This window comes from Crotalus tigris, unplaced genomic scaffold (genome assembly GCF_016545835.1).
Source record: "Crotalus tigris isolate CLP2741 ecotype Arizona unplaced genomic scaffold, ASM1654583v1 scf7180000018477.2129921, whole genome shotgun sequence".
Lineage (NCBI taxonomy): Eukaryota > Metazoa > Chordata > Lepidosauria > Squamata > Viperidae > Crotalus > Crotalus tigris.
The window spans coordinates 1,915,261-1,941,647 of record NW_024097029.1 but is presented as its reverse complement, the minus strand read 5'-3'; the positions used below and the strand labels follow the sequence as shown (position 1 = coordinate 1,941,647).

General features: G+C 42.9%; 1 protein-coding gene and 1 long non-coding RNA gene across 2 annotated transcripts in view; one reads left to right on the top strand and one right to left on the bottom strand.

Annotated features, from left to right (window-relative positions):
* SCN2A (sodium voltage-gated channel alpha subunit 2) overlaps positions 1 to 26,099 on the bottom strand; it is a 121,056-nt gene extending 94,957 nt beyond the window's left edge. The window contains 1 exon segment of the mRNA XM_039352798.1: positions 24,461 to 26,099. The gene's annotated coding sequence lies outside the window, so the exon portion shown is untranslated.
* LOC120312282 lies at positions 20,489 to 25,865 on the top strand. Its single transcript, XR_005557842.1, has 2 exons — positions 20,489 to 20,652; positions 23,269 to 25,865. It is a non-coding gene; the product is annotated as an uncharacterized LOC120312282 (long non-coding RNA).
* Positions 26,100 to 26,387: the final 288 nt, after the last annotated feature.

Genomic DNA, 26,387 nt, shown 5'->3' with positions numbered 1-26,387 from the left:
GAACGCCTTTTCTCAGCACGGAGATGGAGAATACACCAATGGGTTTGCTCTGTCTTCCTGCCCTTGAGACCAAGTCAGGTAAACTTGCCACGCCCCTTATTGGGCTAGGAAAACCCAGTCTTGACGAGGGCAAAAGCAGTTGACGACAGTCCGAGGTGTTGGCTCTCAGACCCTTAACCCTGGCCTTACGGAACTAAGGGGTGGGAGTGGATTCTCCATCTCCATGCTGAGAAAAGGCATTCAGGTAAGACAATGCCCCTTCTCCAGCACAGGAGATGGAGAATCCACCAATGGGACATACCAAAGCCTCACTGTCCCAATGGGAGGGAAACAGACAAGGCCAGGTCCGCATCCCCAGACCCCACCTGCTGAAGGACCCTCCGACTGAAGGAAGCATCCACGGAAGCAAAGTGGTCTATTTTATAATGTCTAACAAATGGAGAAGGCAAAGACCATGTCGCGGCCCTACAAATCTCTTTGATGGACGCCTGAGTGGCCCATGCCACAGAAGTCACAGCGCTGCGAGTGGAATGAGCCGTGACACGACTTGGAGCTGGCAGGGAAAATGATTGGTACACCTCCGCAATGCAGGCCCTGATCCACCTGCCTATAGTGGAGGCAGACACCTCATGTCCCAGAGAGGCAGGGTGAAAAGAAATGAAGAGGGCCTCAGACTTGCAAAAGGATGCCGTTCGCTTGATGTATCGGCGTAGTGCCCTGCGGATGTCCAGCGTGTGCCACTGTTGCTCCAAGTCATGGAAAGGATTAGGACAAAAATCCGGCAAAACAATCTCCTGTGCCCTGTGAAAAAGAGAGTTGACCTTGGGCACAAAGGTGGGATCCAATCGAAGGACCACCTGGTCCTGGTGGAAGATACAGAGGTCATCCCTGATCGATAGTGCAGCCAGCTCAGCAATGTGCCTGGCTGATGTGATAGCGACCAGGAAGGCGACCTTGTGGGATAAGGACCATAGAGCACTAGTTGTGAGAGGCTCAAATGGTGGTCTGTTGAGGACCTGTAGGACCTGAGGTAATTCCCAAGAGGGATACCTGTGTACCACAGGTGGCTTAGTGTTGGTGGTGACCTTGAGAAAGGCATGTATTCTGGGATGGTAGGCCAAAGGGACCGAATTGGCACAGGTAAGTAAGGTTGAGACTGCCGCAACCTGCCTACGGATGGTATTAGGGGCTAAGCCCTTATCAAGGCCATTGAGGAAGTATTCTAAGATCTGTGGAATTGTCAAATCCGAGATATCCAGTTGCCACCTTCCGCACCAATGGCAAAAATTCCTCCACGTGGAGTCATAGATGCGATTGGTCGCCGGCCTTCGAGAGGCCTGGATCAGGGAAATCGTTCTTGTTGAGAATGCTTCCTGGGTCATGATCTGGCGTTCAAGTGCCAGGTGGCTAACTATAGCCACTGAGGTTCCAGGTGTCGTAGAACCCCCTGGTTGAGAGACATGCGATCCGGTGGGATTTTCCATGGGGGAGAGTGGGAGAGGTTCACAAGGTCGGTGAACCAGGGTCTCCGAGGCCAGTATGGGGCCACGAAGATCACCTCTGCTCGTTCCTGTAGCAGTTTGTGAATGACTGCCAGGATCAGGGGAAAATGCGTAGAGTAGACCTCCCGGCCATGGGGCTCGAAGGGCATCCGTTCCCTCCACCCCTGGAGATGGAAATCGGGAAAAGAATCTCGGGAGCTGAGAGTTTGTCAGAGAAGCGAGCAAAACTAGGACAGGTTGTCCGAACCGTTGCGCTATCTCCGCGAAGAGATCCGGATGCAGGCACCATTCGGAGTGATCTATGGATGACCTCTTAAGAAGTCCGCCTGCCAGTTCACCTCCCCCGAAATGTGCTTGGCCCTGAGGGAGGACAGGTTGGTCTCTGCCCAGGAACCCAGTAACTGGGCCTCGGTCATGAGGGACCTGGATTGGGTACCCCCTTCCCGGTTCACGTGGGCTTTTGCCGCCATGTTGTCCATAAGGACTAGCACGTGTTGCCTCGCAACCCTGTTGCGGAAGTGGTGGAGAGCCAGGTGTATGGCTCTGAGCTCCAACCAGTTGATGTTGTGTCTCAGGTCTGCTTGGGATCATCAGCCCTGAGCAAACTGAGACCGAAGGTGCGCTCCCCAACTGAACAGACTGGTGTCCATCGTAAGTGTGAGATGGAAGGGTTCCTTGAGGGGTAACCCTCTGGCTACCGCTGGCAAGAACCACCAGCGGAGGGATCTCAGGGTTTGAGCAGGAACCCTTACCTGTTGGTTGGACGCACTGGTGCCCAACCTCTGGAAGGGGAGCAGAAACCATTGGAGATTCCTGGAATGAAGTCTGGCCCAAGGGACTATGGCGATACAGGAAACCATCTTTCCCAGGAGTTGGGAGAGGAGGGCCAGCGATACTACGCGCTCCCTGCATACCTTGAGTGCTAGGTCCCGGATACTGTCCCGATGCTCCTGAGATAGATAGACCAGGCAACTGACTGTGTTTATGATGGCGCCCAGGTGTGAGAGTCGGGTCGAGGGAACTGTCTGACTCTTCTGGGAGTTCACCGAGAATCCATGCTGTTGGAGGACCTGGATTGATAAACTCAGGTCCGACTGGGCTACCAGAAGGGAGGACGACTGGATGAGAATGTCATCCAGGTAGCATTGAATGCATATCAGCACCAGTCTTAGGTATGCCGCGAGCACAGCCAGAATTTTGGTGAACACCCTGGGAGCCGAGGAGAGTCCAAATGACAGGGCCCTGTACTGATAGTGGTGGCCCATATAACAGAACCTGAGGAACCGCCAATGGTTGGGAAGGATAGGGATGTAGAGATACGCTTCTGTGAGGTCTATGGACGTCAGGAAGTCTCCTTTCCTAACGCTGCCTAAGATGGACTGGAGCGTTTGCATTTTGAACTTATGTATGCAATGTGGGAGTTCAGACCCTTGAGGTCTAGGATTGCCCTCCATCCTCCCAAGGCCTTGGGAACCATGAAGAGAATGGAATCCGCCAGCATCGGTTCTATTGTTCTTATGTCTAGAAGATGACGAATGGCCTCTAGCATGAGGCCCCATTTGATTGAATTCCGAGACTGGGGGCAAGAGATGAAGTGCCCCGGCGGGCTGGACACGAATTCCAGGGACAGGCCGAATTGGACAGTTTGGAGGACCAGGAGTCTGTGGTGATAAGCTCCCAGTGGGGAAAAAGAGGGATAGCCTTCCACCTATGGGAGGGGTAGCCTGAGAGTCACTTGGACCTCCTGAAGGGGTGATCATCCCCACAAAAGGGCCGCTTGCCCTGGTTGTTGCCTGCATCTGAAACCAGGTCTATCGGATGGACGATCCTGTCTGGCTGTGAAGGGACAGGAAGGCTGTGAGGCTCCCAAACCCGTTCCTGACCGAAAGGACTGCTTGCGAGGGTACGGGTTAGCGCACCTGTCGGTCCGCCTGTTGAGATGTGTCAGGACCTTCCACTTATCCTTATTCTCAGACAAATAAGGCTCTAGGACCTCTCCAAACAAGTGCCCTCCTTGATAAGGAACTGCAGCCAGACACCACTTGGATTTGGCATTGGCTTGCCAATGTTTAAGCCATAGCATCCAACGTGCTGTGACATTGGAAGCAATGGATTTGGAGGAGAATCTGGCTGCCTGCAAGGTTACATCAGAGGCATACTCTGTCGCTGCAACCAGCTTACTCAAATCCTGGTGAGTGCGTATCTCCTTTGGAGGCATTCTGGCTTAAAGTTGACAAAGCCAGAGGAGAAAGGTCCTTGTAAAAAAGGAAGCGCAAGTGGCCGCTCTCACCACCCATGCCACTGCCTGGTGGGTCCTACGGAAGGCCAATTCCTATCTCCTGTCCTCCGTCTTTCAGTGCCTCAGCCATATCTCCTGACACTGTGGACGAGGACAAGAGAGGAGCCAAAGGTTCGTCCACCTTTGGTACCTCCAGGGTGTCAGTCAAATCTGGTGCCATGCTGAACAATTTTTTGTCCATTCCTCCCAGAGGGGGAAAGTTACCCGGTGAGGCCCATTGCTTCCGAACAGTGTTCAGGAAGAGGGATGGACAAGGGACATGGTGCTGAGTCGTAACAGTCTCAATGAACACTGGATTTGGGTCTGAAGTGGGCGGAAGGTCCGGTGAAGGGACCCAATCGGGACCTATGTTGGCTGTGGTGCTGGCCTTGCGCAGAAATGGCAAAAAAGGGCCGGGTTGAAGAGACCTCCAGGTGGAGGAGGATCTGGAGGGGAGTCCTTCTCTTCCGACCATGAGATGTCTGGCTGGTCGTAATCTGCTGGAGAAGAGGCCCCACTATATGAAGAGTGGGAAGATGAGGGGGGAACCATGGTACCCGGAAGGCCCTGACTGGGGAAAATAAGATGGAGATGTGGATGCCATTGATTCTGTCCCGGATATGTGGTAGGACCTTGCAGCAAGTGCCCAGTCAACCGCCTGAGAGATCAGAGCTTCAAGGTGATTGTGAGAGGGGGTGCCTGCGGGTTCAACCCCCCTGAGCCCAGCAGCCATAGGGGTGAAGGTGGCCTCTGGGCCCGGATGTGAGGCCCACAGGGTGAATGAAGTTGGGTGGGTGGTAATATCGTGACCCGCCCCAGAGGGAGGGGGTTGTAAAATGGTATTGTCCTGTGAGGACCATACCCCCTGGGTAGAGGTTGAAGGCCCCAGTGGAAGGTCAAAGTCTGGAGCCCCGGCCTGTTCTGCCTCTGTCCGGGCCTGCCTCTGCACTCTGGAGAACTCCTTCTCCAGGGTCTGGTGCCTCCTGCTCGCCTGTTTCTCCACCAATTTGGAAGGCTTCCTGGAAATGGCCTTTGCCTTGGCCTTGATCCTGCCTGCCACCTCTTGTTTGGAGGATTTGTGTTTTTCTTGGCCAGTGAATGGGGAGACGGTGGCTGTGAGCTAGGGCACCATGGAGTCCTCCATCCCGAAGGGAGTTATCTCAGGAAGTACTGAGAGGGAGCTCTGGCCGGGGATCAATTGGCGGGTTGGCTAAAGCAGCTGGAGCAGGGAAATGTGCGCTGCTCCCCTGGCCACCTGACCAGCAACTCAGGGCCCCCTTGAGGTCTTGGGGGCGACGAGGAAGAGGTCAGAATGCTCACCGGGTGGGTCAATCTGTGGCAGAGGCCATGACAGCCAACTGGTGCGCAGCCCGCTGAAATCCTTTGGTGGACAGGTCAAAAATATTTGCACCAGAGTGGCCCAAGTTGTTTGAGCGCAGAGTGGCATCTCTGCCAGCCTGGATGTCAAATTTACCACAGGCTAGGGCACCTTCGTGCAAGCAGCCCGCCATGTGTCCAAAATGGCGGCCACATGGGGAGATCTCACAGGGTGCAAGCTGGCAGACAGCAGCTAAAATGGCGGCTGTGAGGGTTAATAATGCCTATATGGAATACCAAGCGTGGAAGTGGTCAGGGAGGAAGGAGCCGGCCAGACTAGGCTAGTGGCGATCGAATTGTGGCTGCAATGGAGGGATGAGCTCTCGATGTGATGAAAAGCCAAAAGGCCCAACGTTCCCCTCAGGTGAGGAGAACAGGGTGCGGCCAAAATGGTGGCCGCCCAGATCGGAACGTGATCTTCAGCAATTGGGCCGATCGCAATTATCAGTAAGGAGACTAAAACTGGCGTCACGCTGATGCGAGAGCTCTTTCCTCACTTATAACGGTAAGGAACGGCCTTATAAGGAGCCTCCCCCCCTCCGGAGTTGCAAATGACTGTTGCGACCCGTTCACGGCAGCCAAAATGACGGCCACAACGAACAAGGTGAGAAGAAATGTGCTGGAGGCCAAGGGGCCTCGTGTATCTTTTCTGGGAAGCTGACGAAAGATTCAGGCCGTAGTGCTGAGCCCAGCACTGAAGTCACTGGAAGAAGGGGTGGGAAAAAACGAAAGGCTGAAGCCTCAGCAATCCGAGCTGCAGCGCTGAGCCCAGCGCTAAAGCACCTAAAGGAGAAGGGGTGAAAGGACGAAGGGCTGAAGCCTCAGCAATGAGCCCTGGGGCAAAGAGAAGGGGAAAGGAACCCCCCCTCAGCCTTCCAATAGACAATCTGGAGCAGCGCTGTTCCCAGCGCTGCTGAGATAGTTGTGGAGGTGAGGAAATGAAGAATCCACTAATGGGAGAACTCACTACCTGCAAGAAGTTTGAGAGCCAAACCTGTCATGTCTCTTAGAGCTAGAGACCAAGTCAAAACTGGGTTCTCCTAGCCCAGCAAGGAGCGTGGCAAGTTTGGCTGACTTGGTCTCAAGGGCAGGAAGACAGAGCAAACCCATTGGTGGATTCTCCATCTCCTGTGCTGTCATTCTGGTGCAGCTAGGCTAATCAATATTTTAACAACAACAAAAACAAAAAACAAAAACTACAGCTGTGAAATTTGTTCTGCAAATATAAAATATATTTTCTAAAACTCTCCATATTCCATGGAAATGCCATGTTCCAGTAGGTTCAGAATGAGAATTATCAATTCATATAAAGGAGCATTTAACAAAAGTTTCAGCTTGTTCAGAAAAAGGGACAACTTCACTTAGGGATACTATGTCACATTAAAAACAATTACAATTGCCTTTGTTCTGATCTATAGATGGCATGAAGATGAGGATGAAGTATATGATAATCCAGGGCAGGTCAATGCAGCCAGAGCATGTGTCTATAGAGTGAAGGATCAGAGACAGTTCATAATATAGTACATCATGGAATCAAATCCAATGTAACTGATTGCTTTCCTATAACAGCCACCCAAAAGCAGGGGTTTTGTTGAGCAATCAGCTAGCCAGAATACATATCTGTTATATTTCTTTCAACCTGATTCCTTATTTATTTATTATATCCTACCTTACATGTCACCTTGAAATGGCATATGCAGGACTAAATCCATTCCCCCCCCCCCACAATAATCATTGCATATAAAAAAAGGAGGAGGAAGGAGTATTAAGTGTGTTCATCATCCTGAGTTACTTATAAAGTAATAAACGCACGATAAAGATCTAATAAATAAAAGACCAGAGATGTGCTCCTTCAAAGAACAGATGATAGGGGGTACTTATGGAGATAAATAGAATCCCATATAACAGCAGAACCTGGATTTCCAAGTGACTTTGGAGGTCAACAAAATACTTAGCATCTCTCACCTTTTTCAAATAGAAGGACTTATTTTAGGCTCAGTATAATGTGCTTCCATTAACAATTTTTGGGATATTTCAGAACGCCCTTTCCCAAATGTACTTGTCCTTGTGATTCCCCCCCCCCAATTGAAGCCCCTATGCAACTCAATTGCAATGTCTATAGCAGTGGTTCTCAACCTGTGGGCCGGGACCCCATTTGGGATCGAACGACCATTTCACGGGGGTCGCCAAACAACGCAGTCCACCATTTTTCCCCCTTTTCCTTAGCTGTGCTACTCCCTTTTATTTTATTGGCTTTTGAAAGCCAATAGAATAGATTCTCTTGAATAGAGTCTAATTCTATTGGCTTTCAAAAGCCAATAGGAATTGTCCAGGCTGTCTCTGCCCTGCTGAGCCCGCCAAAAGTCCCACTCTGCAAACGGTGCTGCACCAGTTGAGTAGTCCTCGACTTCCGACCAGTTGAGTAGTCCTTGACTTATGACCGGTTGGGGGTCGCGGCATTAAAAAGGTTGAGAACCACTGGTCTATAGAGACATAAGGAAGTGATTTCGGACAGTGCTGGCTCAATGGTCTTGAAATGGAGATGAGACCGCCCCCAACTAGAGAGAGAGAGAGAGAGAGAGAGACAGACAGACAGACAGACAGACAGACATCTTCATGTCATTGTTCTGTTCTACACTGCTTGCAATAACAAAGACTTAGATGTCATACATCATACTCTTATAAAGTTCACTAATTTTGTCTTTATCTCTTAGACATACTCTAAGAGGCATTTAGAAACAGGGAAGGAGTTTCGTGCTTCCACCCAAAATGAATAAAATTTGGCAACCTTTTGATGATTGGGAGCTACAGAATTAAGCCAAGAAGTTTAAATAGACAGTTCACAGAAGCAAAGAGTTTGAGCCCGTCTCCCATATGTGTCAGATGCGGGATTCTCTTCCATTCCCATTTTCACCTCATTTCAAAAAAGCAACAAGTGGTTCCTCCAATTGCTAGCCATTCAGCAGGATGGCTGGAGCATTGTGCATGTCATAGGCATGTAAAGGGAGTCAGCTGGGCAAGTGATGTCAGGACATAAGCACTGAAGGGCAATTAAATTATGATATCACATCTGCATATGTCGTGATTTTTGACATCTCATGTTGTTGTAGATTCCTGTGATGTAATATAGGTTGCTACTCTTTCTTAACTCCATTTGAAGTTTGATATTCTATGGAAAGAGAATTTTCTCCAAGAACTCAAAAAGTCTGACTCTTCCTTTCACTCAGCCCCAGAGGGGAATAGTTCATCTAGGAACCAAAAAAGATAAGTTATTGAAAGCCATCTGAACAAGGACAGGGCCTTTTGCTCCCTCAGCCTCAAAATTACCTCTGAGAATTACTGTTAAGGATCACTGAAGCTCTTCCCATACAACCTGCTAAAACTTTCTCAATTATGGTGTGTGTGTGTGGGGGGGGGATATCAAGCAAACAAGCAAATAAATAGCTGGATGGCTTGTCTGTTTTATCCCTTTTGTCATGGTTGCATCACGTCCAGATTTCTAAAACCTGTGGATGCATCAGAATCTTTTGCTTTTCCACTGAGACATTTTTTAACGTCAGTTTTTAAACTCTATTGTGATATATTTATTATCCTAGCTAATGGAAAGCTCAGACAATACAAAACAGTATTAGGAAACATTAAGCTGGTCTTTATTGAGTTTGTCATTTTTTATCTGAAGGAAAATTGACTGGCTAATTGGCTTGCAATTCAATAAAAAAAATACTGCATTTAAAACATTTCAAACTGTTGGCTAGGCTTTTTTTTCTTCATGCCATACCCGTTGCTTGGGATAACTTGAATTTCATAAGACAAATGGATTAATCAGGAATTTATTAGGTGAATTCTTATAAACTACTCTTTGGGAGGGAGAAAAACGGAAGAAAGGGCAGTTTATTTAATTAAAATGAGCTGGGAAAAAGACCAATTTTTTTTTGTACCAGAATTGTAACTTGTAGGATGAAATGCTGTCATGCACCTACTCACTTAAACCTTTTAAGATGAAAACACATGTTCAGAATCTAATAAGTAGTAAAATAAGCCAAATAAATTTATCTGAGCTATCCTTAGATTTAAATATATATGGATATATTGGCAGGACCAAAGTTGTAATATGGGATCTTCAAACTTTGTGGTGCTGTGATTCTCTAAAATGATAAATAAAACTCCTGGAATAAAATTGATTCCCTAGAGTTAGAACACATATACTGTTAGCATCTAATTTTAATCATTAAATATTAGTCTATCACAAGGGTTTTCAAAATGTTGGCATTGCAACTTGAATGCAACTCTGCCCAACTTGAATGGGCAAAACAGCTAGAAATGCTTGAGGTGAGTTTAACGGCACTCATTTTTACCTGTGCAAACTTGATATTTGTTAAAACATTTAGTGACTCCCTGTAAGTTGCTCTCAATCCCCTCAAGGGGATCATATTAGAGAACCCTGTACTAATATATTTTAAAACCTATTCCAAAGCAGATTTTTTTTCTGGAAATTAACTCCATGACTGGGTTTTTCAGCAAGGTAATGTCTTCCTGTGGATGTAGATACATTGCTAAAAAGATTAAATCAGTCCTTGGCTATGCTTTTAGCTGTTCTTAAACTGGATTTCTTGGCTATGAAGACCAAAACACAACATATATTCTTAGTTATCAACCTGAATTCAGCTTTCATTCCACTCTGGATGAGCTACCTCAAATTCAAAAACCTTTCCAGTTGCCTTGGTTTCTATCAAACTATGCAAAGGAAATAATTCAGGTATAAAGCAGGTCTTACATAGGTTACTCAGACACAATAAAAAGTAATTTTTTAAAACGCCAGTCACTCTGACTAAAAAGTAGTTAAATTTGTACTTATTAAATATAATTTTAATGCTATAAATCAACACAACTGTTTCTCACATTATGTTATTATCTGGATTCTTTTACTGGGCCTGAAGACAAACACAAGTGTGATCAACAAAAATGAACCAGATTTAAATTTAGCTGCAGCTGTGGTAACTCCAAAAGTGTAAATTGCTGTAGGATGTGACTGTAAATATTTTTTAGCATTCTCAAATGATTCTGTATCCCAGGATTTAAAATAATAATAATAATATTGATACCAGAAGGACCAATTATTATGTTTCAGCTTTTAAAAAAGGATAGGGTCTGAAGAATGGGTTAAGATATATGTTATATATTATGTATGTATTTACAGTGAAATGTGAAATGGTTCATAAAATCCATTATGGCTCCAGTCCCAAACATTTTAGAGTAATTTTTGATTCTGGACTGATGGAACATGACTAGGACAAAAATGAAGATATAGCTGGAGAAATCTGAATGTATCTAAATCTACTGTTATCACTATTTATTTATTTATTTATTTATTGGGCTTTTCCATTAAGACCAACATTACAAACAGACACAAATTTGTGGTAATTTACTTTACAGTAGACACGTGGCATTAGAAAGAACTATTGCTAAGGAATTTTGGTCTACCAAGTAAAAAGGTATTTCTTATCCAATTCCTGGCCATAAGATTAAAGTTTACAATTTACATATCATTAAGCATACCTGTAAATTTATGGTTATGCTTCTAGAATTGACTTATCTGCAAATGTATATTTTCTTGTACATGATTAATGTTATTGACATGACCTAGGCTTGTTTACAGAGCCAAGGCATTTCCACAGATCATCAGGGACCAGCTAATTCACATAAGGGACACACTTGGCAGATATTACCAGTCACAAAGTTGTGATGTCCTTGGAGTCCTTTTGTATTAAAACTAGAAGATACTCTTGGGGGAGGAAGAGTTCATTAAGAATCTTAAAGTTTTTAAAAGCAAAAACAATGGAAACAGTTTTGATTTTCATTGGGATTTAGATTGATAAATGGGATAATAATAATAATAATATATTGCTTGTTTCTTCTTCCTAAAGAGAGCTTTGGGGAGAATTTGATACAGTCTAGGCCTCTACAGCTATCTAATCTGGGTTCTAAAATCTGGGTAAGCACTGTAAGTGAGAATTTTATATAGGGATGAACCCTATGTAACAGGGGTCCCAAACCCTCATTCATGGCTTGGTACCAGGCTGCAGCCTGTTGGGAATTGGGCTGGGCAAGCGGTGCACACATGCACGTGAAACCTTCCCCTCTCCCTCCCTGCCGCCACTAGTCTGCAGAGACAGAAAGGCTGGGGACCGCTGCTATAGAACCCTTTGTAAATTAGCCTTTGTAATTGAGCAGATCTGATTCAACCTCCAAATGCAAGATGGTAATGCAAAGTAGTCTTGGATGAGTGTTTAAAACTATTTTTCCTGACTTTTAGAAACACATTTGATACTCAGTGGTGAAGGAAGGAAGGAAGGAAGGAAGGAAGGAAGGAAGGAAGGAAGGAAGGAAGGAAGGAAGGAAGGAAGGAAGGAAGGAGGGAGGGAAGGGAAAGGAAGAAAAGCTATATGTAAGGGGACCAACTTTTTTACAATGAAATAAATTGAAATAAAAATATCGTAAATAAAAGGAAGAAAAGCTATATGTAAGGTGACCAACTTTTTTACAATGAAATAAATTGAAGAAAAAATATCGTAAATAAAAGAAACATTTTATTCATTGCAACAATGATACAGACAACTTGTATGTGCAAAGTTTGCCAGCCGGGTGTTTTGGCGCACTCAGCAGCAATTCCTATTGGCTTTCAAAAGCCAATAGTGGGAGTAGCACAGCTTATGCAAAAGTTGAAAAAAAAACCCATCAAAAAAAGGTGCCGGAACGCCGTTCTGAGCGTTCTACGAGGGAAAAAAAGCCCTGCAGATTAGTCTTCAAATATCAAAAAGGAGGACATGAAGGAGGACACTTTTTGAGGGAGGACAGAACTTACAAAAGGAGGACTGTCCTCCCTAAAGGAGGACGGTTGGTCACCTTACTATATGGCACATTTGATGATGGAGGATACAAAAGGATATTTACTGCCACATTTTACAAGCTATTTAATTATCTGCATTGCTTTTGCCCCTTTAACAAACTTAGGAGGAAGATTAAATTTGTTCCTTTACTCCCCTTCCTATTATTTTTTTAATCTCCATTTTTAGATATGTTAACTGATAAGACATTGTAGAACTCAGCTGGAAAAATTAAACCTGAATTATTCCCGTGGCCATCTTTGCACACATGTACACTCATTTGATGTTCTTTGACTGATAAAGTATCTTCATGACTAACACCATTTGTTTTTGCTCCCATAACGATGGATTCATCATGACACTGGGGACAATTGATCTTCCTCTTTGAACATATCTTTGTATACCTTATATGGAAGGAAAGTATTATTTGCTTTCTCTCTACCACTTACTACTTTGTTCCATTGCCAGATTTATGATACCTATTTCTTCAGTCCTTCCCTGTTCTCCTCTCCCAAATGCTTTATCTCTCTCTCTCTCTCTCTCTCTTTATATATATCTCCATCTTGGGAATAATCTTCATAAGTTTACTTTGCAAATTATCTTCTAGGATACTTTCTTCAAAAATTCTCCTTAAAAGAAAGGTTTCTCGATTCATCTCTGTTACCCTGCATCTTATGGAAACAAAAGGCTACCAAGATGAAAAATAATTTTAAAGGATAAAGAAATCTTAAATTGCTAAGGTTATACTTGCTGTGTTTTTGTCCAATCTGGTAAAACCTGTTAGTTTTTGGATAAACTCTATTGGACCAATAATAGCTTGTCCTGGGCTGAACAGAACCAGGAACAGTTATGAGGAAAACTTTTTCTTAGCTGTAGAACTATTCCATTAAAAAAAATTAAGTGTATTATAGCAGTCCAATTCCAATGGACTCTGAGCAGCTACGATAAAATTAAATAATAACATTTTGTTTGGACATTTTGGAGTCTGCCAATATTACCATGCTAAATTAAGTTGTATCAAAAAAAAAAAGAGGTATTTTATTTAAGTATCTTCTTGATTTGTTTGCAGAGCTTTTCACTAGCACTTAGCATAACCTTTAATTGTATGGTCTTAAATCCTTTTATATAGTTTTAATGCAAGACAACATTGTGTATTCCCCCCCCCTCTTTCTTTTCTTCACGTATTATAAATAATTGAAGTCTTAGTGCTTTCAGTGGTCTGCTTGGATGTGATCATTTCTTCAGCTCGATATTTACCTTTTAATTGTAAAACCTTACTTTCTTTTTTTTTGCTCTGCGTTGCTATTTAATCAATGAATTTTACGATTTCTTGGAAACTATCAGTATTTTTTTTCTACATTTATACCGTATAGCATAAGAGCCTGGATGGATTTACCCTGTATTAGATAATGTACAAGCATAACTCTAGTTAATATATATTCTTTCATCTCTGGCATGTTTGCAGATATCATTATTGAGATAACATGATGAGTTAGCACAATTTCCTTCAATGCTTTAGAAACATTGGGATTGCATGAAAGATAAATGGATTGCTACTGCTTGAGCATTGCACAGTCAGCATATCTCCTTCCTTTTATTTAAATTTGCTTTGTACAGCCTTATGCTGTAGTATAGGGGTCACAGAAACACTGTCCTTTCCCTGAATGCCAGCTTCCATCCTAGAATGCACTATATGCAGTCATTTATTTATCTAGGCTGAAAGAAAGCCATGCTGTGCTGGCTGGAATCCTTCCACTACACCCAATCACAACCGAGAAAATCCATTCTTCACTGTGAACAGGAACTTTGAAAAAAGAAGTACAGGCTGTCCTCGACGTCCAACAGTTCTTTTAGCGACCGTTCAAAGTTACAACGGCACTAGACTTACGACTGTTTTTCACACTGATGATCGTTGCAGCATCCCCGCGGTCATGGGATCAACATTCAGATGCTTGGCAACTGACTCATATTGATGACGGTTGCAGTGTCCTTTTGTGACCTTCTGACAAACCATGTCAATGAGGTAAGCCAGGTTCACCTAACAACCATACTACTAACTTGACAACTGCAGTGGTTCATTTAACAACTGTGGCAAGAAAGGTTGTAAAATGGGGCAAACTCATTTAACAAATGTCTCACTTAGCAACATAAAATTTGGACTCAGTTGTGATCCTAAGTCGAGGACCACCTGTTATTAGATTTGTTTATTAGGCTCCCTGTTCCAATGGCAGGGTGGTATTGTAATACTCAGCTCAATGCACCTTTCTGGCTTAGTGTCAAGAGGAGAATAATCCCTATGCCTCTGGATTCCTTTTGTTATACTAAGTTAATTCTTTCCTTCTGTCCCAGCACAGCGGATGAAACCAGCAGATGAAGCTTTGGAAAAGGAAAAAAATACCCCTTCAGCGAAAGCCCTCTGCTTAGGTGATCCATTTCTCTTTGTATGACTAAGCAGGGAAGCATCATGCTAATCAGCAGTCCAGCAGCAAGAAAAGTTCAATCCAGCTAGCCAGCCAGCCAAATATAAACTTTGCTCTGTTCCAGCAATGTTAAATTATCTCCCTCATCTACCTTTTCCTTCTGCTTTCTTTCCCCTCTAGGACATGCCTGTTTGTAAGCCTGAATTGGTTCTGCTTGTGTGAGTTTTTTTATTTAAACATAGCATTTACCAATGGCATAGTGAATTATGATAACCGAGCATTCCTGTGGGAAGCAATTTTTATCTGAAAAGCATGATAAAATATTGACATTGCCTTTACAAGCAGAACCCAACTCCTGGCAGTAAAAGGCAAGGGGATAAGTTACATGCAGTCGTGGGATTCAGCCAGATCACACCAGTTCAGCAGAACCGGTAGCTAATTTTTTGTTGCCCAGGCCCAGAATGGACTTCTGGAAGCGGCATCCACACAGAGAACCAGTTGTTCACATATATGAATCCCACCACTGGTTACATGTCCCTGAAAATCTGCTCCAAAATATGGGAAGATATGGGGAAGAGACTTTAGGGGGAAGAAAGCATGATCACCTACAATTTCTATGGGTGGAAATCTTCACACAGGAGTATTTGCATGTTTTGAAGAGACAGTAAAGAATCTTTCATTATAATAAATGCTGAATAAGTTACTTGGTTGATCCTTGTCTATTAAATGTCCTGTCCTCATTAGGACATAGTCCAACTAGATGGATGGATGGATGGATGGATGGATGGATAGATAGATAGATAGATAGATAGATAGATAGATAGATAGATAGTCCTCCTCCAGTCCTCCTCATCTTTTCCATTCCTTTCCTAGAGGTGCAGATGTGAAGATGCACAACTGCAGCTCTACATTACAGAATCCCCAAACTCTTAAAGAGTAAGAAAAAATAGCAAGTTTGCATTGGAACATAGTGAGTGGGGAGGGGGAGAGATAGATTGAATAATACCATAACATAGGAAGAAGAGAATGATATGGGGGGGGAGCTGAGGTCCCATTAGGAAAGTGGGCTGAGAACAATCTAAACCTTAATGTACATGTTGTTATTATTTACATAAAAACTGTGTAAAACGTAATGGTTCATCTTACAGTAAAGAATTTTTATCAACCATATGTGTGTCACTTTTTAAACTGGCTAAACAGGGATGAATTGCTTGTGATTTCCAAGTGAATACGGATGAAGTGGCAGGTAATGATGGACTGGAGAATATCCTATCTGAATGATGTTTAGTGCCAGCCCTAATTTTGAATAGAAGGTTTACAGTCTTGAATAGGAAGCACCATCCCCAATCACAATTGTGCAGAGGCTAATTGTAACAGTCCAAAGAGGGTTATGTGTTTTGTACATAACTGACCCTGTTTAGCTATTTATTAGACACCATGGCTGAAGTCCCAGGGTTCAGAACAAGGCTTAGCCCTACCCAGATCTGCTCCAAATAAATGTTTAATTTATTTTGGAATTAAAAGATGTATTTTGAACACATATTCTTTAAACTACTAGGACAGTGGTTCTCAACCTGTGGGTCGGGAACCCATTTGGGGTCGAATGACCATTTCATGGGGGTCGCCAAACCACGCTGTCTGCCATTTTTTTCCCTTTTCCCTAGCTGTCCTACTCCCTCTTATTGGTGGCCACACCCACTTGGGGGTCACCACAACATGGGGAACTGTATTATGGGGTCACGGCATTAGAAAGGTTGGGAACCACTGTACTAGGATGTACTTACAAGACATCAAATTTAAGACAATTATGGCTCCATGGAGATATTTGGGGGACTCAGCTCTTGAAAAAAGTGGATTTAATATCTAGGGTCAAACGTGCACAATGTTGTGTGATGGAACAGTTTGGGAGAGAGTCTAAAGTAATATCAACTAATAATGTTGATATTTTAATTCTGTCAAACAGCACTGTCAAAGTATACATGAAACAATCATTCAGAAAAACAGTTATAAAGTGTTATGAGCGAGGAAAACAGAACTTGGAAGCAGTAAGTGTCATCCATTTGCCACAATGCTGTCAAATGCCTCAGTTTGTTACATGTTTTTTTTTCTGAAAACAACACAGCATGAAGCTGGCCTGGGAACAGCACCATGTTGGGCTAATCTAAAGCTGAGTTTGGATGTATGAAAACAACCTTTGTCTTTAGTAAGCACATCACAATCAAGCTCAGAATTAACTTATTTTATCAATTGCAGTGTTTTCCAATATGAAAGTAGCCAAGAAGCAGCAAAAATTGTTTTTTAATTGAATCAAGCAAGATGTTGGGAGCATTATCAGATCAAAGTTTGATTTTGTCCTGCCTTGCATTAACCATATGGGGAGCTAGCTACAGATTAGACAGCTGTATTACTGTAGTCTGAGTAAATTCGAGAAATGGAAGAGATCCTCACTGTATCGCTGGTACATTCCTAACATATAAACAAGCAAATAATCAACAAATGTAATTTCATATTTTTCCAGGAAAATGCATTTCAAGTAGGTAAGACATATGTTTGAAATCTTGAATAAAACAATGCATGAAAAACTTATTTTTCCATATTTGATTAACCTGCAAATGAATACAGGTATTCCTTGACTTATGACCACAAATGAGTCCAATTTTGTTGTTGTTGAGTTTTGTCCCATTTTACACCCTTTCTTGCCACAGTTGTTAAGTGAATCACTGCAGTTGTTAAATTAGTAACCAAGTTGTTAAGTGAAGCTGGCTTCCCCACTGACTTTGTCAGAAGATTGCAAAAGGTAATCACAGGATCCTGGGACACTGCAACCGACTTGGGAAGCTTCCAAATTTTGATTATGTGACCATGTGAATGCTACAGTAGTGATAAGGGTGAAAAGCAGTCATAAGTCACCTTTTTTCTATGCTGTTATAACTTTGAACGGTCACTAAATGAATGGCTGTATAAGTCGAGGACTACCTGTACACGAATGGGTGCTGCTTAATTAAGCAATGTATTTGAGGTGAGGAGAACAGAACGGGACTCACTCATATATATATATATACATGCAAACCTTCTATAAAAACGATAGTCTTCAAATAATGGATAGGTGAATAGGCTTCCTTTAGATATTACATATTCATGCTGTATGATGGTCTTCCCTAACTTGAGACTTTCCTACTCTGTTTAAGTTCCCAACATCTAACCATATCCCTACTGGCTGAGAGTTGAAATCCAATGTGTCTGGAGGACAACAGGCTGAGGAAAACTGCTAAAGGAGTTCAGGCAGGAGAACAAAATCCTACGTGTTCAACTTCATGTGTGCATAAGGCATGAATCCCTTTGCTTAGAGCTACAGGCTAAATAAATTATAACTCCTCTTAAGTGAACTATAATACCAGTCTCGCTTGTCTTCATTATTAGTGTTGTAAATTGTTTATTAGGCTTTCCCTCTTACAAAATTATCTTCCAACTTTCCATCTTTGCTTTGTGTGGATATAGTACATGAACTATGTCTAGCATCCATAGGCAGGGCTTTTTTTTTTTGTCATAGAACGCCCAGAACAGAGTTCTGGCACCTTTTTTGGATGGAATCTTATAGGGTAGGCAAGGCAGGTTGTATGACATGTGTGAGTTCTGGCACCTTTTTTTTTTTAACAAAAAAAGCACTGTCCATAGGAATAGAAAGATCAGTTGCCAAGAAATTTCTTCCATGGCAGACACTCAGCGCTTAAAACAACATGATTGTTTTAAGCTAATTCAAAAAGAAATGCTACTAAAGTTGTTCCTTTAATTTTTAGGAAATGCTGCGATAGTTAGGATTGAACTAGTAGCCCACATCTTGTAGCTCAGCAGTACGTGTAGCTGGACATCCACAGAGCTTTACGTCACTACATTAAGCGAACTGCTCCTTTCCGCAACTCTGAGGCCCTCTTCGTTTCATTCCAACCCTCTTCAGTGGGCCAGAAGGTGTCTGCCTCTACCATTGGCAGATGGATTAGAGCATGTATAGTTGGAGGCGTATCAGACACAATCCTTGCCAGTTCCTAGTCGGATCACCATGCACTCAACTCACAGTGCAGCGACCTCAACGGCGTGGGCCACACAAGTGTAGATCAAGGAAATTTGTAGGGCAGTGACGTGGTCGTCACCTTCACCTTTTGTAAGGCATTATAAACTAGATCAATTTGCCTCGACAGATGCCTTGTTTGGTAGGAGAGTTCTCCAGATAGTAGTACCAGATAGTGGGGCACAGGCCCAGACAACTTCCCACCCACAGGGACAGTGAGGCTTTGGTATGTCCCTTTCTATTGTGGATTCTCCATTGGTCATGCTGGAGAAGGGGTGTTGTCTTACCTGAACGCCTTTTCTCAGCATGATGATGGAGAATCCACTCCCCCCCCCCCCGTTTAGGTCCGTCAGGTCCTGTGTGAGGGGACTTTTTTCTTTGAGCCACCACATTGTAATGTTATCAACAGCTACGCCTTTGTCAAGACTGGGGATCCTGGGCCAGGGGAAGAGGCGTGGCAAAAAGTTGATTGACTTGGTCTCTGGGTAGGAAGACAAGGATCAACCCATTCTATTGTGGATTCTCCATCGTCATGCTGAGAAAAGGTGTTCAGGTTAGACAACGCCCCTTTTGTCTTACAACAACCAAGTCTAGATTGAACCGAGAGCCAGTCCAAAGTTACCCAGTGAACTGCTGTGGCTAATGGTGATCTTAAACCTGAGTTTTTCTGGAGCCAGTTTGACACCCCAACCTAATCATGTTGGCTAGGGAATTCTGGGAGTTGAAGTCCACACATCTTAAAGCTGTCAAAATTGAGAAGCACTGCCTTAAACTGCTACACCAATTCTAGCTCTATTTAATGTACATAGCTGGTAACCATAATCAGATGCAATTACACCTTCCTGCAACCTGTCATGTTAGCACTATTATTTGTTACTGCTTATGCTTCCATTCACTTTTGAGATTTATCCTCCCTTATTTACAAAATTAGTTAAATATATAACACTCATTAATACATCAGTTAATTTGCTCGTGACTTCCTTTATCATCACTTTCAAATAAAAATGAAAGTGATTTTGTACTCCTGCACCTGCTTACCTAGGAGGAGACTGCTACACAGTACATTTATTGGGTAGTGCTTTAATGTTGGAACACCAAGTTATGCTGGATCAGATATAGAAGAAAAAAAAGAGTTGCGTGGAGGTTCAGAAAGAGAAATATTTCTAAAATGGCCATCACTGAACACCTTGCTTTAAGGACAAACTGTAAAACTAAGTTTTTTAAAGAATGGAAACATTACAAAGTCTATGCCTACTGAAGAAATTATAGAAAGGAGTCTGCAGAGAAGCTATTTTAGAGGATCTGGAGGACCATTGGAGGATGGTGACTCTTCTGGGACTCTTCGTTCTTTGGCTGCTCCCTATTTATTGGAGATGGATCTTAGAAATAGATCCAAGTGTTTGGGCAGATTTACAAAGTAGAAGAATTGGATTTCTTAATTTCTTTTATTGATGATTAAATTTAATTGATGATTAAAGTTGCTGGTAAAGCTTTCTCATTTCAGAGAATAAGAGACGGGATTAAGAGGATTGGTGTATGTCATTGGACTCTGTGGGGACTTTCAGATTGTTTTACTGCTTTGCATGTTTGACTGTTAAGCAAATCCATGAGAGACCTCTCAAGGGGTGATAGCTGGGAAAAGAAATTGTAAGAAATCTGACTGGTTTCAGATGTTAGGTAGATACTAGAGAAAAAGGTACTAATGATTTCTATTTTACCTAAGGTGACCAACTGTCCTCCTTTAGGGAGGACAGTCCTCCTTTTGTGAGTTCTGTCCTCCCTAGAAAAGTGTCCTCCAACATGTCCTCCTTTTTGATATTTGAAGACTAATCTGCAGGGCTTTTTTTTCCCTCATAGAACGCTGAGAACGGCGTTCCGGCACCTTTTTTTGATGGTTTTTTTTCAACTTTTGCATGAGCTGTGCTACTCCCCCTATTGGCTTTCAAAAGCCAATAGGAATTGCTGCTGAGTGCGCCAAAACACCCGGCCGGCAAACTTTGCACATGTAAGTTGACTGCAGAGAAGGCGAACTGGCAGGAACTTTGCACCCCTCGCTGCTACCCAATTCCCCCTCTACTAGTTAGTCCTGAAGATACCTGGAGGAGACTGGAGCGGCGCTGCCACGGTAACTTTCTCTTCGGCCCTGCTAGGGCAATAATGGCTGCGGGTGCCAGAGGCAGGGGCGGCAGGGCTGCTGCGGGTGGGGGTGTGAGGGGCGGCAGTGGCCGGCTGCCCCCCCATGCTGTGGGAGTCGCGGGGCCTGCTCTAAATGGGGCTGTGCAGGGTGGGCGGTGGTGCTGGCGGGGTGGCTGCAAGCGGGGTGTGTTGATGGCGGGCTGCCCCCAGGGCCAGAGCCGGCGCAGCTGCTGCTTTGGGAGCTGTGGGGCCTGCTCTACACAGCGGGGCAGCAGTGCTGGCGGGGCGGCTGCAGGCGGGGGCGCAGCATGTAAGCATAATTACAATATAAAGTTATCGTTACAAATATTTTTATTATGCATTTATCATATTATAGTGTATTCTGTATTATTGTTGCAATGAATAAAATGTTTCTTTTATTTACGATATTTTTTTCTTCAATTTATTTGTGTCCTCCTTTTCATTGTAAAAAAGTTAGTCACCTTAGTTTTACCACGATTCCTCATGAAATCCAAAGTAAAATATTTGTTTCTCCCTCTCCCCCTATTGTTAATGAAAGGCTGGGGAAGAAACGATATCTCCAATATTGTAGTATTGTGAGGAATGAATAAAAGATAAAAGTACAAAATCAATGTCACAACAGGTGGTAGCACCAGCTAATCTTGGCTGACATCAAAAAGCTAAGAAGGATCAAATCTAGCAAGTATTTGGATGGAAGACAATTTAGCAAACTGGGCCAAATTGGGCAGTCCAAACCAATTACCAGGTAAGGGTCAAGAACAAAATAGCAAACAGCTTCCTTATTATTTCTGAGAAAACTACATAAAGACTTTGTTAAAATATAAGTGATGTGAACTGTCTGAACTTTATAGCCTTTTACTTAGGCAGGTGGTCTTTGGCTTACGACCACTATTGTGACTGCAGATTCTGTCACTAAGTGATTGTTAAGCAAATCATCATATGACCAGACTTGGTTTTACAACCATTTTTACTATGGTTGTAAAGTGAAACACCACAGACATTGTGTCATATGAATGTTAAGGAAATCTGGCTTACCCAAATGACTTTACTTGTTGGAAGCCAGATGGTCAGACTGCAGGTCACAAACATGTGAAACCACAAGACAATGCGGCAACCATCATAAATGTAAGCTGGTTGCCAAGTGGCCAAATTCCAATCAGAGACTGGGACAGTAATATGAGGATCATGACTTTGAGAATGGATCAGAAGTCACGTTTTCCAAGGCATCATAACTTCAAATTGTTAAACAAATGGTCGTTAAGTCAAGGATTGCCTGTAATTAAAATGTGGTGTGGTTACTTGCTAAGAAACAAATCCTCAAAGCTGAAGCCTCTTAGGCATAAAGTATTAAATATTTCTCAGAAAGGACCAGCAGGTCTGAAATGCATGCATGGTACGTAAAAGTTAGGTTCATTTGACAGAATAATCCAATTAGTCATTCTCTTGGCAGGTAGGTTATGACCAATGGTGACCTAGTGACGAGGGGAGCAGCCATTTCCTCAATGAACGTATCTGCTGGAAGGATATCATTCCCCATTTTTTCTACCATAGGAACCCCTTTTTTGGGTTGGGTTTGCGCTGAAAACTAAAAGGGGGACAAAGTCCCCCCTGTTTTCATGGTGACTTTTCTAGGACCTGTTCAGAAAGGGGGAAAGGCAGAAAGCCCTAAGACCAGGGGTCTTCAAACTTGGCCCTTTTATGACCTGTGGACTTCAACTCCCAGAATTCCTCAGCCAGAGTGCCCGGCTGAGGAATTCTGGGAGTTGAAGTCCACAAGTCATAAAAGGGCCAGGTTTGAAAACCCCTGCCTAAGATTGTTTAAGTGAAACTAATCCCTTCTGCATTCTGGTATTTGCATGACACTTTCCTCAACCCAGTTAATGAAGTTGTGCAAATGAGAATGACAACAGAAAGCTTAGAAATATTGTCATTGCCACACACAAAAAATACATAAAGGTAGTTTTCCAGTCTAAACAACCATTGAAACCAAGTCACACGTGTTTGCCCCACAACTAAAATTGAGCATTACTCCCCACAATTCAATCACATGCTACGGTTCATCTGTTTATTTCTAAGCCAGCATGCAACCTTTCATTGCAACAGACCATAAGATGGCTACCTGTCGGTTAGCTAATCATGTCCATTTCTCTAAAATGATCGTCGGAGGTTCTTCTCCCATCAAAATATTGCTCCACAAATGTGCCTTTTTAGGTTTTCTTCTGTTGCCCTCTTAAATTATAGAAAGTACACCTTCACTATCCCTTTAATTTCAAAATCTCCATTCCAAGTGTTCTTTCAAGAAGCTGGTTTTAGTAAGACAAATGGCTGTGTGGACTGACAATAGAAGCCTTTGTGCAGAGATGTATATATGTGCTTAATAATGAATGTCTTGTAGAAAGCACAAAAGGCCAGGGCTGAGGAGAGGGAGAGGAAATGCATCATCCACAGCTGCACATTCAACCTTTCTCACATGCAAAGCTCATCCATGACCCAGTAGCTAGGAACAGCAAGGGTGTCTCCTCCCTACTTCCTGCCTAAAAAAAGGGTGGCTCCTTTCCCATGAATGTTTTTTTTTCCCTTCTAGGCATGACACATTGTCCATGATTCAGAGCTCAGCTGTGGAAAGAATCCAAGCACCTCAACCAGCAAAGGTAGCTTCTCAGAAGCCAACAGGAGTGCTATCTGCTCTGTGCCAAAGGAACTGGGAAGCTGAGGCCAAACCTTCTGCTGCAATCAACCTGGCAATCTACTTTAGGTTGCCTTGACAGCCGCAGTATTGATCCTCTCTTGCTTACCCTCAAGGAGACCACAGAAGGTTTCTCATCCAGAGAGACAGTGCTTATGAATCATTGATTTAGGAAATCAGGTCTCCCAATAATTGCAATTCCATTTATTTTTTTTTCAAGAGGGAAAATTGGGGTGGGGGTAGAACCGAGTTAAGATCAGGAGCTGCATTGGTTTGCTGCCTGCTGGGAAACCCTGTTGTTTCTCACAGTCTGAATCATGTGAATGAGACACATAATGCAGGGGGCATGTGGGAGTCAAAAGCAAAGGCAAGGACCGAACATGCAATGGTATCTTTTAGGGGGGAAAAGGGGGGGGGAAAGGAGGTTAATCTTGCTGTGTTTTTTGCCACCTTCTAGTGGATGAATTGACCTAAACAGTGATTTTCATACTATCTCCTCCACCTAAAAGGCTGTTCTACTGGGAGGAACTACTGTACTGCAGTACTGTAAATGAACTATACCTTGATAAACAACAGGGTGGATAATATTACAAAAGACTGTATTGTCACCTACTAATTCTAATGATACAGTATATTTCTGTGATAGTACGATTTGAAGGTCCTCTTCAATCCACCACCCCCATTTCTCAGTCTGCTTCATTATTCCTTGACCATTTTTGTTAACGCACAAAATAAGGCAACCTGGAAAAATGTATCACTTGTGGCTGAGCACCAGATCAAGCAACAATACATTTTGACTTGAGCAATGGAAGGGAAGCGAATCTCTGCCGTACATTCTAGAAAACGTAACACCGAATTAACAGCACATTATAAGCAACCTGTAAGAGATTAAACTCTTCCTCCTATAATGGAGGGATATGTGGAGTGAAACTCAGCCCAAATGCACCTCTCTATAATCTCCTTTCTCCTTGTTGCATCCAAAATAAAAGGTCCAGCAGATGCATCAGCAGGAGACAGGGACAATCAACAGGGCCTGATAGGGACGACATAAACCCAGCAATGAACTATTCCCTTAAATCGATTATCTTACCTGAGAAGAAGCGTGATAAATTATTACAGCATCAGCAGGAGAACCATTATCCATAGATCTGCATATGCCGTTTTTTCCTTACTGCAGCTGTCCAGGTTCCTCAAGATAGGAGCTTCCAAAGTCTCCCATTTTACACCGTCTCATGGACAAAAAAGATCCACCCCCAAAATTGAAAAGAAACCTTTACAGGAACCTTCTGCCCTGGCGTCTTCCTCTAAAAATCATTCCGTGTTCCCCAACATCCGTAAGGGAGGGGGTGCTTGTGGGGGAATTAAAAAAAAAAAAAAAGAGGGAAGGAAGAAAAGAGACTGCTCTATATTTAAATAATGAAATGAAAACCAAGACTGCAAATTAAGGGATACCGCCATCTACTGGCAAAAGGAATGGATATTATTTTTCCGTTGTCTTGTTTTTGCACCCCTGTGACAGAAGCTACATCGTTAGTCACCTATTCTCATTTTAAGGACTAAAAATACACCAACTTTAAACAAGGAAACGACAAACCTTGTATCTGGTTGCACCGTTCAAAGGAGGGGAGGGGCGGTGACAACAATATAACCCCATTTTAGAAAATCTTTCCCCAAGCATGCAGCCGCCTATGCAATTACTTATGTTGAGGCTCCCCCCACCCTTCTGTGCAGCAATCACATGAAATGATAGGAATGAAAGGGTTTTCTCAGCCTATCTGCCAAAAAGGGCACTTGCAATATTTGCTGCAATGTGCAACTTTAAATTACAAGATTTTGCACAACTTTCGGATGACATTCATTATCGACATATACAAAGCAGGGAAGACCAATATTGCTGAGTGTGCCACTTTTATAAAAGAAAAAGAAGAAGAAGCAAAAGTAGTGGTATGACTGTTAATTGAATCTGAAAAGATAAATTGTGCACTGCAGATCACTGAAGAGAATTCTTCAATGAAAGCCTATACATATTTGCATGATAGTGAGTCTATTGGCTCAGTGCAATAAATAGTACTATTTCTCAAATGGCACAGATATGTAACACCCTTTCATCACTTCCTCAGAAGGCTTTTGACATTTGTACTATCTATGACTCTGACTTTGGATCAATATTTTCTCAGTTTGCACTTTTCACAATTTGCCCTAAAAGAGCCCCCCTTGAACTAAAGGATAAACGGCTGAAATGTTTTAGAAAGGTATTCAGTCTTTGAAGGACTAGCAAATAGAAAAGGGAAATTTAAGTTACACTATGTAATATTATGCATCCTGTCATGTGACATGACGTATCGTGACGTATTGCGACTTTTTTTGCCTTGGTGGAGCTGGGGTGGGCAAGGCTAGTGTGTGACACATCCGGCATGTTGGCTGCCAGTTTGACACCCCTGCTTTAAACTCTATGATTCAAGGGCATTTCACTTAGCTTGGAATTAACCATAAAAGAAAAATAAATAAATCTGAGTTCTGCTTAATTGGGAATGGAGAAGGTATTCATGGATATTTTTTCTGGAGAACTCTTACTAGCAAGACTATTTAGGTATCATTTCTAATTTTAAGAAATATACTATCACTAAGGTGTAATCATCAATTACATTTGCTGCTACTAAATTGTACAGGTGGTCCTCAACTTATAACAGTTCATTTAGTGACCGTTTGAATATACAATAGCATTGAAAAAACTGACTTATGACCATATTTCCATATTTACGGCCATTGCAGCATCCCCATGGTCATGTGACCAAAATTCAGACGCTTGGCAACTGACTCATGTTTATGACAGTTGCGGTGTCCCAGGGACACGTGATCATCTTCTGACAAGCAAAGTCAATGGGGAAGCCAGATTCACTTAACTGTGTTACTAATTTACCAATTGCAGTGATTCACTTAAAAATTATGGCAAGAAATGGTGTAAAATGGGGCAAAATTCACTTAACAACTGTATCATTATAAACAGAAATTTGGGG